A 13,926-nucleotide genomic window follows, 5' to 3' on the forward strand; every position below is an offset into this window, starting at 1 on the left:
AGATGATTAGGATAATGGTTCTTCAGTGCTTCCTAAGGATCCATCACACCAATGAAGGGAGGAAATTTAAGGTACAGCTGAGTACCTTACTGTACCTATTAGCTCACTATTATTCCAGGAAGGGCTCAGGCACTCGATGGCTTATCTTTTTGAAAAATGTCACTAATAATCGGAAAGTTCTGTGTTTTGCTTTATGGTTTACAGCACACATCAACACACAGGGTTCCCCTGTCTCTCTCTCTCTCTCTCTCTCACACACACACACACACACACACACACACATCAGAGACGTTCCTCCCACCCCGTCCTCGACACAGGCTTTCTTTCCCCCAAACTAGAGAAGAGATCAGAAGGAGGCTAAGCCTTTGCCTTCACTTCACAATCCAACAAGTGGATACGTGAGTGATACTGGCACTTAGCTTCTCAACTCCCCGTTTCCTCCCCACCACCCACACCCCTGTGATAGTCATTCCAAAGCGCAAAGTGATGGTGTTTTGCAGAGTGATTGATCAGTGTGTGTGCTAGGCAGTTATCTAAGATGATGTCGACTGAGGACTCTTAAGAATGGGGAAATACCATACAAAGTAACGTGACATGAAAAAGGTAAGATACGAGATAGAGTGTGAGCGTGTGTGTGTGTGTGTGTGTGTGTGTGTTCTCAGGGAAATGCCCCAAACTATTGAAAGTAGGCAGTGGTGAGATTAGGCACGCGACTAGTTTCTTTTTTATAAGTATTTCCTGATTTTCTACAATGAACATATATTGCATTTCAAATCAGGGAAAGTGTCATTTTTAAAAATGAAATTTAGCAGAAACTGGATTGGCTCTCCGATGTGCTTTTTCTCGCGTATGCCACCTTTTTCTGCTGATTGATTTCTGTGGCCCTTTTAAGTCCCCTTTATTCCATTCTTGCTGTGCTAGCTTGTTGCTTGGTAACCATCATTTTCACTGATTGCCTGTTTCTCACTGGTACTCTCTAATGATGCCACATTGCAGAGCGATCCCCTGTGAAGTGACTTCCGTCCAGGGCCACAAAACAAAACCATCTAACCTTAATTATCACACCTTACGAGACGTGAGTACCACTGCCGGCTCCCCAAAACGTTGGGTTTCATAAATGTCCCAGAAAGAATTAACATGGTGAAGATTCGAGGGGCCCACTTTTTGCTTCCACACGCAGCTGTGAGAATCTCTCCTTTTACCTGTCCTTACACGCTGCCGGTCCTCACCGTCGGCCCTGTGCCCTGTTGTGGCAGGTGCATTTTTGCTGCCTACCTAGAAGCCCCCACCCACCCTTCTCCTTTTCCTGCAGAGAGATCCCAGATTTTGTCCAGATACACACTTGCTATCTGCTGCAGGAGAAGTGGGGCCCAGCTCTTAAGAGAGGATCATGACTAAGCTAGGAAGGGTGTGGTGGTCCCACATCCCCCATGGCTTAGGCACTGGTGGGGAGTGTAATTTGGGCCGACAAGACATGAAGGGAAGTGGGCTGGAGTCTTTGTTCCTAAAGAGAGACGCATGAAGCAAAAATGGTCTCTGGATCCTGGTTTGGGAAGATGGGGCCCAAGGCCCCTTCAGGCACTCGAAAGTACACGAATCAATACATCAAGGACACAGGTGCCACATGGTGGAGAGAAATGGAGTCCTTGATGGCACCACGGAGTCACTGAATCAACACATCCTAGGCCTGTCCTTTCTCCTAAGTTCTTACACATGAGGTCATAAATCCCCTCTCTGTCAGAGCCACACTGGGTTGGCTTCTCTGTTATTTGCAGTTAAGACCTTCTAACTGAGCCAGTGCCGAAGTTAGACGTGTTTGCATGATGTGAACCTCCCCCTCGTCTCTGTAGGGCAGCCCACGTGTTGTGGATTATCCAGAGAACTCACAGTTTACACTGAGCCTGGTACAGTTACTACTGCCCTATTTTACTCTCCAAAATGTCCCAGTTTCAGATGATCAATTGTATGGTCATTGTTCTGGGTCAGCCTGTGTCCCTGCAGTAGTCACATGTTGAATCCCTGCCCCTAGTCCCTCCAAATGTGACCTTAGTTGAAAGTAGGGTCATTGCAGATGCCATTCATTAAAGTGAAACCATACTGGAGTAGGTGGCCACTAATCCAAAGTGACTGGGGTTCTCATAAAAAGAGGGATGGCCCTGCTGATACCTCGATCTCAGACTTCTGGCCTCCAGACTGAGAGACGATGCATTTCTGTGGATTAAGCCACTTGGTTTGTGGTACTTTGTTACAGCAACCCCAGCGTTCTCATGCAGTCATCCTACCCACTGGCTCTGTCTGAAGAGGAAGGAATCACTCTGGCTGCCAGTGATCTGAGGTGTCGGCATTTGAGGGCAGCCTTGCAGGAAACGTGAGATGTCAACAGGCAGGGATGGTGTGTGGAGAGGGGGCATGAAATGTGTGAGCCAGGGCAAAATTACAGACAACTCTTAAGGCATCCTGACCCTATGAAATGGGGGCAAGGGAACAGTCTGACCCAAGGCACCTAAAGCTTCTCTGAGAGGAGGAATTCTGCTATAGGGAAACAGCAGAGGAGGTAGGGCATCCCATACTGTGTGGTCTTGATCTAAGTATACACAAATACATAGAGGAGACACCAGAATGCTCAGAAAGAGATCTGTGTACATGTGAGCACTCAGTGTGTGACAGAGTGGCCCTGCAGAGCTGTTGGGGGAAAGACGTAGTTTTCAACCAATGATACCAAGAAAATTATGCACGTACATATCTGTCGAAGAAATGGAACCCCTACCTCACATCGTATGCAAAAAGTCAGTTCCAGGTGGATCAAAGAATTAAATGTGAAAGGCAGAGCTACAATCTTTTAGAAGACAGTATAGGAGAACATCTTCATGACTGAGGGGTAGGGGATAACTTCTTGAACAAGTCATCGAAAGCACCAATCATAAATGAAAACAGGGGCAAGCCAGAGTAAATTAAAATCAAGAAGCTATTCTTCAAAGTGTAGCAACAACTTTGCTCAGAGTGGAAGGAGATAACCTGCGCAGGAATAACCAACCAAGACCCATTTTCCAAATATTTAAAGAGCTTCAAAGCAATGAGGAAAAAACAAAACAAACAAAGAAAACAAAACAAAACAAAACAAAACAAAAACAGATGGCCCAAGAGAGAAATGGGTAAAAAACTGGAACAGGCACTGCATGGAAGGGCCTATCTGGATGGCCAGTAAAGGTTCAACCTCATCAGAAGTCACACAAAACTATTAAAACTGTGTCACACACCTATTAAAACTATGATGAGGTAGCTTCATAGCTTCCAGGCTGACAATTTAAGGGTCTGACCGAGCCAAGTGATGGCAAAAACATGGAGCAAGGGGGGCTGGAATACACTATAAGCGGAAGTGCAGATTGGGACAAAGGCTTTGGAAAATGGTTTGACATTATCTAGGAGATTTGAAGTTTGCATATCCTGTGACTCCAAGTGTACTTCTAGATATATAACCGAGAACAGAGGTTCTCACGTGTCCAAATCTCCTGGGGGGCCTCTGGGCCCCATTCCCAGAATTTGAGTCTGAAGGTCTGGGTGGACCCCCAGATCTGCATTCTAACAAGTCCACAGGTAATGCTGACACTGCTGATCTAGGGAACCACACTTTGAGAAGCACCTGGAGAGATGCGTGCTCCTGTGCTCCGGGATATACAGACAGGAAGTGTTCTTAGAGTAATTGCTGAAAATGTCCATCTACAGTTGAATGAACAAAGTGTGGCATATTCATACAGGGGGAATGCTAGAAAGCATTGGAAATGAATGGACCACTTGCAAACTATGGACGCATGGTCCAAACAATTTGATTGTAAAATGCCAGACGCAGAAGGCCTTACACAGGGGCGCCTGAGTGTCTCAGTGGGTTAAGCATCCGACTTGATCGTGACTCAGGTCATGATCTCGCAGTTCGTGCTGACAGCACAGAGCCTGCTTGGTATTCTCTCCCTCTCCCTCTCTCTGCATCTTCTCCCCCCACTCAAAACAAACAAGAAGGCCTATGCAGTATCATTCCAATCATAAAGAGCATAAAAACAAATAAATGCAACCCATTATTGAAGGTTGCACACATAACGTGATAAAACTCTAAGGGTAAGCGAGTCTGTCATCCTGAGCTCTGTGACCTCTGTTTGAGCACGTTAGCCACAGAACGTGCGTGGCCACCCCTGGCCTCAAGACAGGCTGAGACACGCTGTGTTTTAGCTGGGCTCCGTACCCTCCTGGGCAAAACCGGAGTTGTACTAACCAGAGGAAGTGCAGAATGGATACGGAGGCTGCTAGGAGGCTCTGCCCTTTTAACTGCAAACGATAATCATTAACCACCCTGTGACACCGCCTGGGTCACACCCACCAGAAGCCAGGACTCCTGACGGCGGGCACCTGCAGGACAGGCGGCCCCGCCTTCCTCGCTCGAACACGGCTTCACCTCCGGCATCCTACAGAGGAGAATGATCTCCATCTTGTCACGTTTTGAATCTTCGATGGCTAATTACATTCTGTAGGGGAGGGACTGGGTGGTAAATCTGGCCCGCCCGTGGCGGGTAGCTGCTGGGTGACCACCGTCACCAAAGGGAAACACGGAGGTGTTACAGGAACTGCCATTGTCTTTCTGTGCTTAGGGTCAAGCATGACTGTTTCCAAGTCATGATTCCAAGGGAATCAGGGGTTTTTGGTTTCGAGAGAGGTTCAGGAATCTTAGGGGTCCTGTACTCTTTTTTTTTTTTAACCTTATATTTATTTGATCCTTTTCTCAAACGTTACTTATTTTCTTATTCTAGGTCGATTATAAATCTCCTTCAGGGCCTATATTTGCTGCTGTCGGCACGGTAAGAAAACGCTTGCCAGGGAGGATTTCAAACCCGGAAGCGAATGTGTCAGCTCACTGCAAACTCAACAGCTGGTTGGCTCATTCTCTATGGCAGCGATAGACGTAAAAGAGGGAGCAGCATTATGTCTTATAGATTTCATCTTTTCGGTCACCGTAAACTTCGTCAGACTCTCCCAGCCAGCTTGTTTTTTTTCCTTTGAAGCCTTAACAGGATAAACCGTAGAGGGGAAATCCGATCGGCAGGTATTGCACAGCCGAGGGACGCCGGGCCGTGCACTTTTCACACGCATCTCGTGGCCTCCCCACACCACGTCATCCGCAAGGTACACTCACAACAGAGGCTGCATTTCAGCTGCTTCCAGTTACCGGAGCACCAACTGTGTCTAGCACAGCCACGCTTTTTTGTAAATGGCTGGGAGTTGGGCCAGAAGTTAGACTTCTCGAATTCCATTTCCTTCTCTAAGATACACATGTCTTCACAGATGTGGGAAGCTGCATTTGTTTCTCCCTTTTCTCCCGCTTCACAACGGGGACGCGGTGGGGTGCGTGGGGGGAGGATGAGACCAGCAGCCCCCGCCCCCGTGGTGTGGAATTGGTAAAGACCAGTTTCATTTAGTCTCACGGCCTTTGGTTCCGAGTCTTCCCGCGAGCAGACCTCCGGGGATCTCTGGTTGCGCTCCCACACTTGGGCCTGTGTTTTTAAACTTGAGTCCCAGTTAGAATTTTAGGTTGAAACAGGAGAAATTAGTGGCCGTTGAGCAGATTTGACGATTCTTGAAGGGCAGTAGGGCAAGTCAACCCAATGCCGAATAGCGTGACTGGGATGTCGCTTTCCTGCCGGGCGCTGCCCGGAGCCCTTTACACACATGACCCTCATTTAGTCCGGAGGTTTACAGGAAGTGGGAAAACTGAGGCATGGGGAGCCCCACGGTCACACAGGTAGTTAGTGCTGGAGCCACACCTGAAGCCTAAGGGGGTCTGGTTCCAGTGCCTGTCCCCGCACCCACGGCGCCTGTGTGCCGTCGGCTCTGCCAACCTAGGGGCGGAAGCATATTGTCATCTGTGTGGGTGACAAAGCGTTTTTTAGGAAGGACTAAGTGAGAGCTTTTTGCTCATGTATTTTATTTTACTTGATTTTATTTTTTTTAAGTTTTTATTATTTTTTTTTTTTTTGAGGTGGGGGGAGGGGCAAAGAGAGAGAGGGAGACACAGAATCCGAAGCAGGCTCCAGGCTCTGAGCTGTCAGCACACAGCCCGACGCGGGGTGGAACTCACGGACCGCGAGATCATGACCTGAGCTGAAGTCGGACGCTTGGCCAACTGAGCCCCCCAGGGACCCCCAAAGTATCACTGTTTCAAGACATAAAGGCATGATTCTTAAAGTGCACGTGGCAGGATGTTTCCCGATATCTAAATTTGTACCTTGTTCTCTCTGCGTTTATTTCTGGAAGTAGCCGGGCCTCGTGTGCCCCTGTTTTAGGGCAGCTGGGATTGCAGAACTGAAAGCACCAGTTTCCAGTGAGAGCCTCCGAGAAGGACAGAGAGAGAAGAGTTCCCAGGAGGGGCGGCCCAGCCAGCCCCGATACGCGTTCTCCTCTAAGATTTCCTCTTTCTACCCCTTTCCTACGGCTGGAGTCATTCCTCGTGTGGTCCATTGTCTGCTTCTCTCACTGAGCACGAGGTTTGGGGTTCATCTGTATTGTTGCACGTATCCGCTACCCGTCCCTGCTCGTGCGGAGCATACTTGATTGTACGAAAATACCGTTTTCTTTTCAATGAGCCCACTAGATGATAGACATACGGATCGTTTCCAGCTTGGGTTTTATGAATAATTCTGCTCTAAACATTCACGGAGTAGTCTTTGACATGTGTTTTCACTTCTCTCGAGCAGATTCCTCGGGGTGGATGCGTTGCATTGCACACTGAGTGTATGTTTAACTTTTCGCTAGATTGTGAAAAGATTGTGAGGACTTGGCTGCAAGAGCGGAAGGGAGCATTTTTGGTGACGGAAACGTTCTAAGACATTTGAAAACTGGACAGGACTAAAAGTCATCAGACCATACACTGTGTGAATTTAATATGGAAAACGTCAGGCCTCAATAAAGTTGTTAAAAAAGGAGAAGCTAGGGGTACGGCTCAGACGGTAAGTGTCTGACTTCGGCTTAGGTCATGATCTCAGGGTTCGTGGGTTCGAGCCCCACAATGGGCTCTGTGCTGACAGCTCAGAGCCTGGAGCGTGCTTCGGATTCTGCGCCTCCCTCTCTCTCTGCCCCTCCCCGACTCATGCTCTGTCTCTCTCTTTCTCAAAAATAAATAAACGTTAAAAAAAAAAAAAATCAGAATCTGAACACTGGCCAGAAATCTGATAATATTAAGACATTGTTGGGAGTCTTTTACCGGTGATAATATCACGGTTATGTTTTCTTTAAAACAAACTCTTGTCTTTTAGAGATACATACGGAGTTACAGGAAATGATATAATGCCTGAGATTTGCTTCGAAATAATACAGGAGGATCTGGGTGGGCTTATAGATGAAACAAGCCTGCCAGTAAGTTGATCGTTGTGGAAGCCAGGGGATGGATGGATACACGGAGATTTATGTTATTATTCTGTCCTCTTTGGTACATGCTTCCATATTTTAAAGTTTGAAAAGATGAACTTAAGAGTCTCAAAAGAAAGAAAGAAAAAAAGCTGAACTGGCCACGTCCCGCAGTGGCCACTGACGACACCAGGCAGGAGTGAGGCAGTGAACGTCTATTGTCTCTGCCTGCTCGGCACACCCTCCCCCTTCTACTAACAGTGGCCAGACTTTGCTTTGAGTAAGGGCCAGCCTCTGCTTGCGTCTTCCGTGGTCTGCCCACCTTTGATCCAGGCCCCGGGCCCGGAGCCTCGGGGAGCCAGTCAGCCGCTGTCTCCTGGACATTCTCGCTCAGCTCATGTGGGATGGTGTGAAAAGGGGAGAAGCCAGAGCTGATCTCACCCCCCCCCAACCCGAGAGAGCAGCCTTGGGGTGCTGCTGCTATTAATCCCCACGGCAGCTGACTCCCACCCTTTTCGGGAACCCGGACCTCAGCTTTCTTTGGTTCTGTGAACCGTTCAGCATCACGCCGATAAATTCCCTTCTTGTTTAAGTTGGCCAGTGTTGCTTTCCTTGGCCGAAAACCAAAACACCCCGGGGCAGACACAGCACAGCTTCCCGGACAGTCTGCACGTTCCTTCCATCTCTGCACCTCCTTCGGGCAGATTCAGCTACAGGCGCAGACCCCCTCGGACGCTACGAGTTGCACAAGGTGACGTGGCAACTGAAACAGGAAGGAAAACACACCACACAGAGGCACCGAATTGATAGCTAGGAGCCCTCGCTCTGCTCTAACACAAATGGAGAGCATCGTCATGAAGACAGAAACATTGGACCAGAAAAGTTTCACTGGCCTCTAACGCACCGTGGGGTAGAAATATATGAACCACAGATGAGAGGCACAGATGTAAGTTCTAAATTTTCCAGGAGCTGCATTAAAGTGGTAAAAAGAAATAGGTGAAGTTAATTTCAGTAATACACTTTATTTAAGCCAATATATCCCAAATATTATCATTTCAAACTGTAACCCCTGTGGAAACTATTACTATATTAATAATATTTTTTAATGTTTATTTATTTTTGAGAGAGAGAGAGAGAGACATCACCAGCAGGGGAGGGGCAGAGGAAGAGGGGCATTGAGCAGTTAGTGGTGGGAGAGGATGCACAGAGCTTCACCAAGAAGCAGAAACAGCTGCTGGGAGACACACCTCCCGCGTCCGGTCCCTCGTGCCCGGAGCTTACACGTTGCCCCCCGATCCACGCCACACTATAGAAGCCGAATGAACACGCTGAAAATCAACAACTCCTAGATCGGCCAGAAAAGGGAGGCCACGGGGCAAACCTCGGTGCCCAAGTGGGGGAGACAGCTTTCCAGAACAGAAGTCCGAGAGCAGGAGGCACCAGGAGACCCAGCGGGGGCCAGAGAAGCCCCCCCCCCCAGGGTGGACGCGGTGGATGCTGGCCTCGCGACGAGGACAAGCGTGAGAACGAAAACCTCTCAGTCCTAGGGGTCCGCCCCACATTTCCGTGAGCTTTGCCCCCAGAGTCTCCATCAGGTCTTAACAGAGGAGGGAAAAACATCCCCTGGGGTGTCCATCGGGCGAGGGGAAGCAGCCTGTCTTGCGACACGTCCAGGGGGCTCTGCTTTGCAAGGCCTGCCGGGCGGGGCGGGCTTTGGGCTAAGAGTCTGGCTCTCCTCATCTCCCAGCCTGTTCTTGTAAAGCGCTCTGCGTTTCCGGAAGCAACGTGAATGAGGTTCCGAGTGTCTTGCAGCCCCATTGACATTATTCCTTTTAAGCCCTCCAACACCCTTCTAAGTCCGCGTTATAGCCGAGGACCCTGAAGCCCGGAGAGGCCAAATAACTCGCCCAAGGTCACGTGACTGGGTAACAGAGGAGCGGGCTCCAGAGCCTGTGTCCCCTCCAGCACACCTTCCTGCCGCTTTGACTTCACTGTGGCAACCCTACGCGGTTCGCTGTGTCCTGCGTCGCCAGCCGGCATATCATCACCAGCATATTGTCTGGCTGCTAAATGGGGGAGGGGCAGAGAGCGAGGCGGACGGAGGATCCGAAGCAGGTTCTCAGCCGTCAGCACGGAGCCCGACGCGGGGCTCCAACTCCCGAACCGTGAGATCATGACCTGAGCCGAAGTCAGACGCTCAACCGACCGAGCCACCCAGGCGCCACCCCCCACTCCTTCCAACTCCCCTGCTGGTGGCCACACTCCTGCGGAGGCCCCTCCCGTGCTGAACCGGGTGACCGCGTAACCACAGGGACACTGTAGAAACGGCAGGGTGGGGCTTCCTCGTGTGCTCTCGCCGGAGCTCATCACCTGGGAGGGAGGTGGACCCTCCAGGCTCAGGTAAACTTCCAGGAGATGCGGCCCCGACCCACAGGTTGACACAACCTCCTGAGACACCCCGTGCAAGAACGACCCAGCTGAGTCGTCCCTTCCCCAATTCCAGGCCCACAGAAACTGAGGTGATACGTGTTCTTGTGTTTTCAGCACGTTGGAGCCATTTACCGCCCAGCAACAGATGAGCGACACAGCCTCTGTCTCTCTCTCTCTCTGTCTGGCTGTCTTTTGCAGCTGTACAAAAGTGCAGTCCTGCTCCACAGTGGTCAGAGTTCCCGTGGCTGCATGACAGGAAGCCCTCAGGACGCCGCGAACAGGCAGGAAGCAGTCCTGGGGCCACAGGAAGCATCCCAGAAGGATAGGGCAGCAGCAGGAAGTAACACTCAGCAGACAGGAAAGGGAAGACGATACAAACACAGAGGTCTGGGTTCTGCAGGCATTTGACAGATATTAAGTGAGTCCCAACCCTTTGAGGATGCAGGTATGGACCAGGAGCTTCCGAACTTTGAGGCTTCGCCTCCTCGGCCCCATCTACCTGCCTTCAGACTCAGCCAGCTCTAACGCTGAGGGTTCCAGAAGCACCCTTTCTTGTTGCTGGGGCTCTGTTCCACTGCTTTGCACGTACCCACCCCGGCCCGAGGGTGAAAACCCCTCAGGGCCGTCGGGGGCCCAAGGCATCGCTTCTTTGCAGATCTGGTACAGCCACCGTGAGCCTGGCACGATTCCCGACTTTGGCAGGTAAAGACAGGAGAGAGCGGAGGCAGGAGCCCGGCCACAGCCCACCCTCAGAGCGGCTGGGCCGGGAGAACTTTCCACAATGATGGGAATGTTCTTTATCTGCAGTGATCAGGACGGTAGCCACCGGATAAGGACGTCCACATCCAGCCCTTGAAACGTGGCTCATGCCACTGAGGAATGGAATGCTTAATGTTACTTCATTTTAATTAGAACATACATGCAAATAGCCAGCTGTGGCTAGTGGCTTCTGAATTGGGCGGCATGGCTCTTATCCACGTTCGGGGTCTATAACGCAGGCTCTGTAGAGTTGTATTTTTATTTTTTAATTTGTAAATTAAAGTACTATTTACATAGAGGAAATTTTGCTTTAAACATTTTTTTTTTTTTTTTTAGTGTTTATTCACTTTTGAGAGAAAAGAAAGAGCCTGAGTGGGGGAGGGGCAGCAAGCAAGGGAGACAGAATCCGGAGCAGGCTCCAGGCTCCGAGCTGTCAGCACAGAGCCCGACGCGGGGCTCGAACCCACGAACCGTGAGATCGTGACCTGAGCCGAAGTCGGCCACCTAACTGACTGAGCCACCCAGGTGCCCCTGTGCACTGCCTCTTTTTAACACGGTCTTGTCACCTCCCAATAAAGCCTACTTTTCTTCTTGATGGTTTAGTGTCTTGGTATTAGTTCTCTTTCTTTCTGTTTCTGCAACCAGCTCCAGGAGCTTCTATCAGGGTAAGAGCCTGACGGTCACAGGGTCCGAAAGGTTGACAAGGTTCGCCCTTGCAAGCTGTTTATTGCTCCTTTTCCGAGCGCCCGATTCGTGAAGGAGCTTCTCCATGCCCTCCAGACCTGGACAGAGCGAGAAGAAGTCAGCGTCTTGCATTTTGCTTCTTTAATGGCCTTTACCGGCCCTTTCCTCGCGCCGTCTGTTGAAGCTGTCAGGATATCCAGTGGCTTGCTGTTGGAGGAAGGAATGCAGTGGGTGTCTGGACTTGGCAGGGTCACCGTGACGCAGCCCACGAGCTGCTGGTGTTACCAACACGCGTGGCCTTGCTCCTTGGGAAAAGACTCGTGGAGCTCTGTCGGTCTGGGCCTGAGCCTTCACATTGGACAGTAAGTTCAGCCGGAGGGGCCTGGATATACACAACGTACCTCTTGTCATCCAACACACCAGGCATCGAAAAGCGAGAAGTCACCTCAGATGACGCAGAAGAAAGAATCTTGGAGGTTGTATGTAAATCTGTCACTCTTAAAAAAAAAAAAAAAAAATCGTGGTAAAATACACCACGTGAATTTTACCATCTTAAACATCTTCAGCTTGGTAGCACTGAGTTCATCCACCTTACCGTGCGGGCATCACGACCTTCCGTGTTCAAAACTTCTTTATCTTGCGAAACTGAAACTGTGTCCCCATTACCTCTCTCTCCGCCAGCCCCTGGCACGCACCCTTGTACTCTCTGTATCTAAGAACTTGACGACCCTGGGGACCTTATATAAGGGGAATTATACAATCCTTGACTTTCTGTGACCAACTGGTTTCTCTTAGCACAGCGTCCTCGAGATTCATCCATGGGGGAGGAGGTGTCAGAATTCCCTTCCTTTTTTTTAAATAAATGTAAAAAAAAAATTTTTTTTTTTTAATGTTTATTTTTGAGAGAGAGAGAGAAGGAGGGGCACAGAGAAAGGCACAGGACCCGAAGCAGGCTCCAGGCTCTGAGCTGTCAGCACGGACCCCAAATCGGGGCTCGAACGCGCGAACCAAGAGATGGTGACCTGAGTGGAAGTCAGACGCTGATCCCACTGAGCACCCCCCCCCCCGCCCCAGGCGCCCCTCCTTCCTTTTTCAGGCCGAGTGACTGATACCCCATTGGCTGTCTGGCCACACATGTGGGTGGAACTCTGGCTCCCACCTTTTGGTGCTGCTGTGAACGTGGATGTACAAACATCTTTTCAAGACCCTGCTTTCAATTCTTGGGGGTTTATACCTAGAAATCGAATTGCCCCAACTTCTGTCCACCTCTCTCCTTCGGCCCCCGCCCTGCCCCCTCGCCGGAGTTACCAGCTTCCTTACTGGCCTCCCACAGTCACTGACCCCTTTCTGACTCGAGCTCCACACAACAGCCAGTGGTTCTATTTCAAATACGTGGGTCAAATACGTGTGCCTTTCTGCCGAAAACCCCTCAGTGGTTTCCATGGCCGGTGGGATAAGACCTAAATCCTTACATGACCCAACATGGCCCGTTAGGCTTTTTTGCCTAATTGGGCCCAGCTGATGTGGTCACTCTCTCTTCCATCCTCAGTGACCTGTCAGTCCCTTGAAGGTGCCACACTCCCTTAACACATGCTGTTCCTTGGCTTAGAATCCCATCCCCCAGACTCCCACCCCCCCTCACCCCAAATCATCTTTGGACTTCAGATCAACTGTCATTCCTTAGGGAAGAGATCCCTGACCCTGTTTTTACTGTCCTCTTCCCTCTGCCAAGTATGTTTTCTTGTGACAGCTTTTCATAAAAATGTTTTACAACCCCCCCCCCCCCCGCCGCACCCCGCCAGCACCACAAACTTCTCTATCTCCATTTGTACCTCTGTATTTGCTCAGACGATGATTGGTTAATACGTCCTGCACGTCCAGGCTGGAAAGTGAGTAAACAGGCAAACTTCTCACCCTGGGGGGCCCCTCCTCCCCAGACACTCTCGGGTCACCACCCAGCAATGCCTCACAGGACTTTTGATGGTGGTGATTTTGTATTTATTAGCACATGCATTTGACCCACGTCTGCATCTCCCACTGAATTGTTAGCTCCACCAGGGAGGGTCTGTGTTCTGACACTTGACAATCATTTTTTTTTCCTCCCCTACTATCCCAAATTATGCAGTGGAGGTTTCTGCAGTTGGGGAGGTCGCAGGGGTCAGCACATCTGGAGTGCAATGGACAAGCCTCGTCCTGGGAAAACCACCTTCATGATCATGGTATCTCCCCGGCCAGGTAAGTATTTGACAATTATTAAATGATGGAAATTTGGGAACGTTGCCACCTTTTTACGGGGCCTGGCTGAATTAGGAAGGCATATGGGGGTCCTCCGTAGTACTAGAGGGGTACTAGAGGGGTCTGATCCCCAATGCCCCACTGGCCAGGCATGTTCTTCCCGGATGAGCAGGTAAACAGCTTGAAGGGCAAAGCTGTGTCTGCCTTCCTGAAGCCGGTGCCTAGCCTGGGTCCCGGGATATTTGATCTAGCTGTTAGTTGATTGAATAAATGATTCCAAAAAGGAACACAGACATCAGGGATCGCAAGCATCTTTAGGCAAACTCCATTTACAGTAGAAAACCCTTAATTCAGGTGCTTAAGTGTGACAGCAGCTTAGGCTAGGGGGGTGGAGCGTCTGGGCCCCAGAGACTGCTGAGCTCATTTGTCCCT

General features: G+C 50.1%; 1 long non-coding RNA gene and 1 pseudogene across 2 annotated transcripts; one reads left to right on the forward strand and one right to left on the reverse strand.

The window, feature by feature from the left end:
- The first annotated feature begins 986 nt into the window (after positions 1 to 986).
- LOC123589359 lies at positions 987 to 5,337 on the forward strand. Of its 2 annotated transcripts, XR_006708276.1 has the most exons (3): positions 987 to 1,075; positions 4,797 to 4,844; positions 5,049 to 5,337. It is a non-coding gene; the product is annotated as an uncharacterized LOC123589359 (long non-coding RNA). The 2 variants fall into 2 exon arrangements; XR_006708275.1 differs by having other exon boundaries at positions 4,797 to 5,337.
- Positions 5,338 to 13,317: 7,980 nt separating this feature from the next.
- LOC123589826 lies at positions 13,318 to 13,502 on the reverse strand (annotated as a pseudogene).
- Between the last annotated feature and the right edge of the window lie 424 nt (positions 13,503 to 13,926).

Source organism: Leopardus geoffroyi, chromosome E3 (genome assembly GCF_018350155.1).
Source record: "Leopardus geoffroyi isolate Oge1 chromosome E3, O.geoffroyi_Oge1_pat1.0, whole genome shotgun sequence".
In the NCBI taxonomy this organism is placed as follows: Eukaryota; Metazoa; Chordata; class Mammalia; order Carnivora; family Felidae; genus Leopardus; species Leopardus geoffroyi.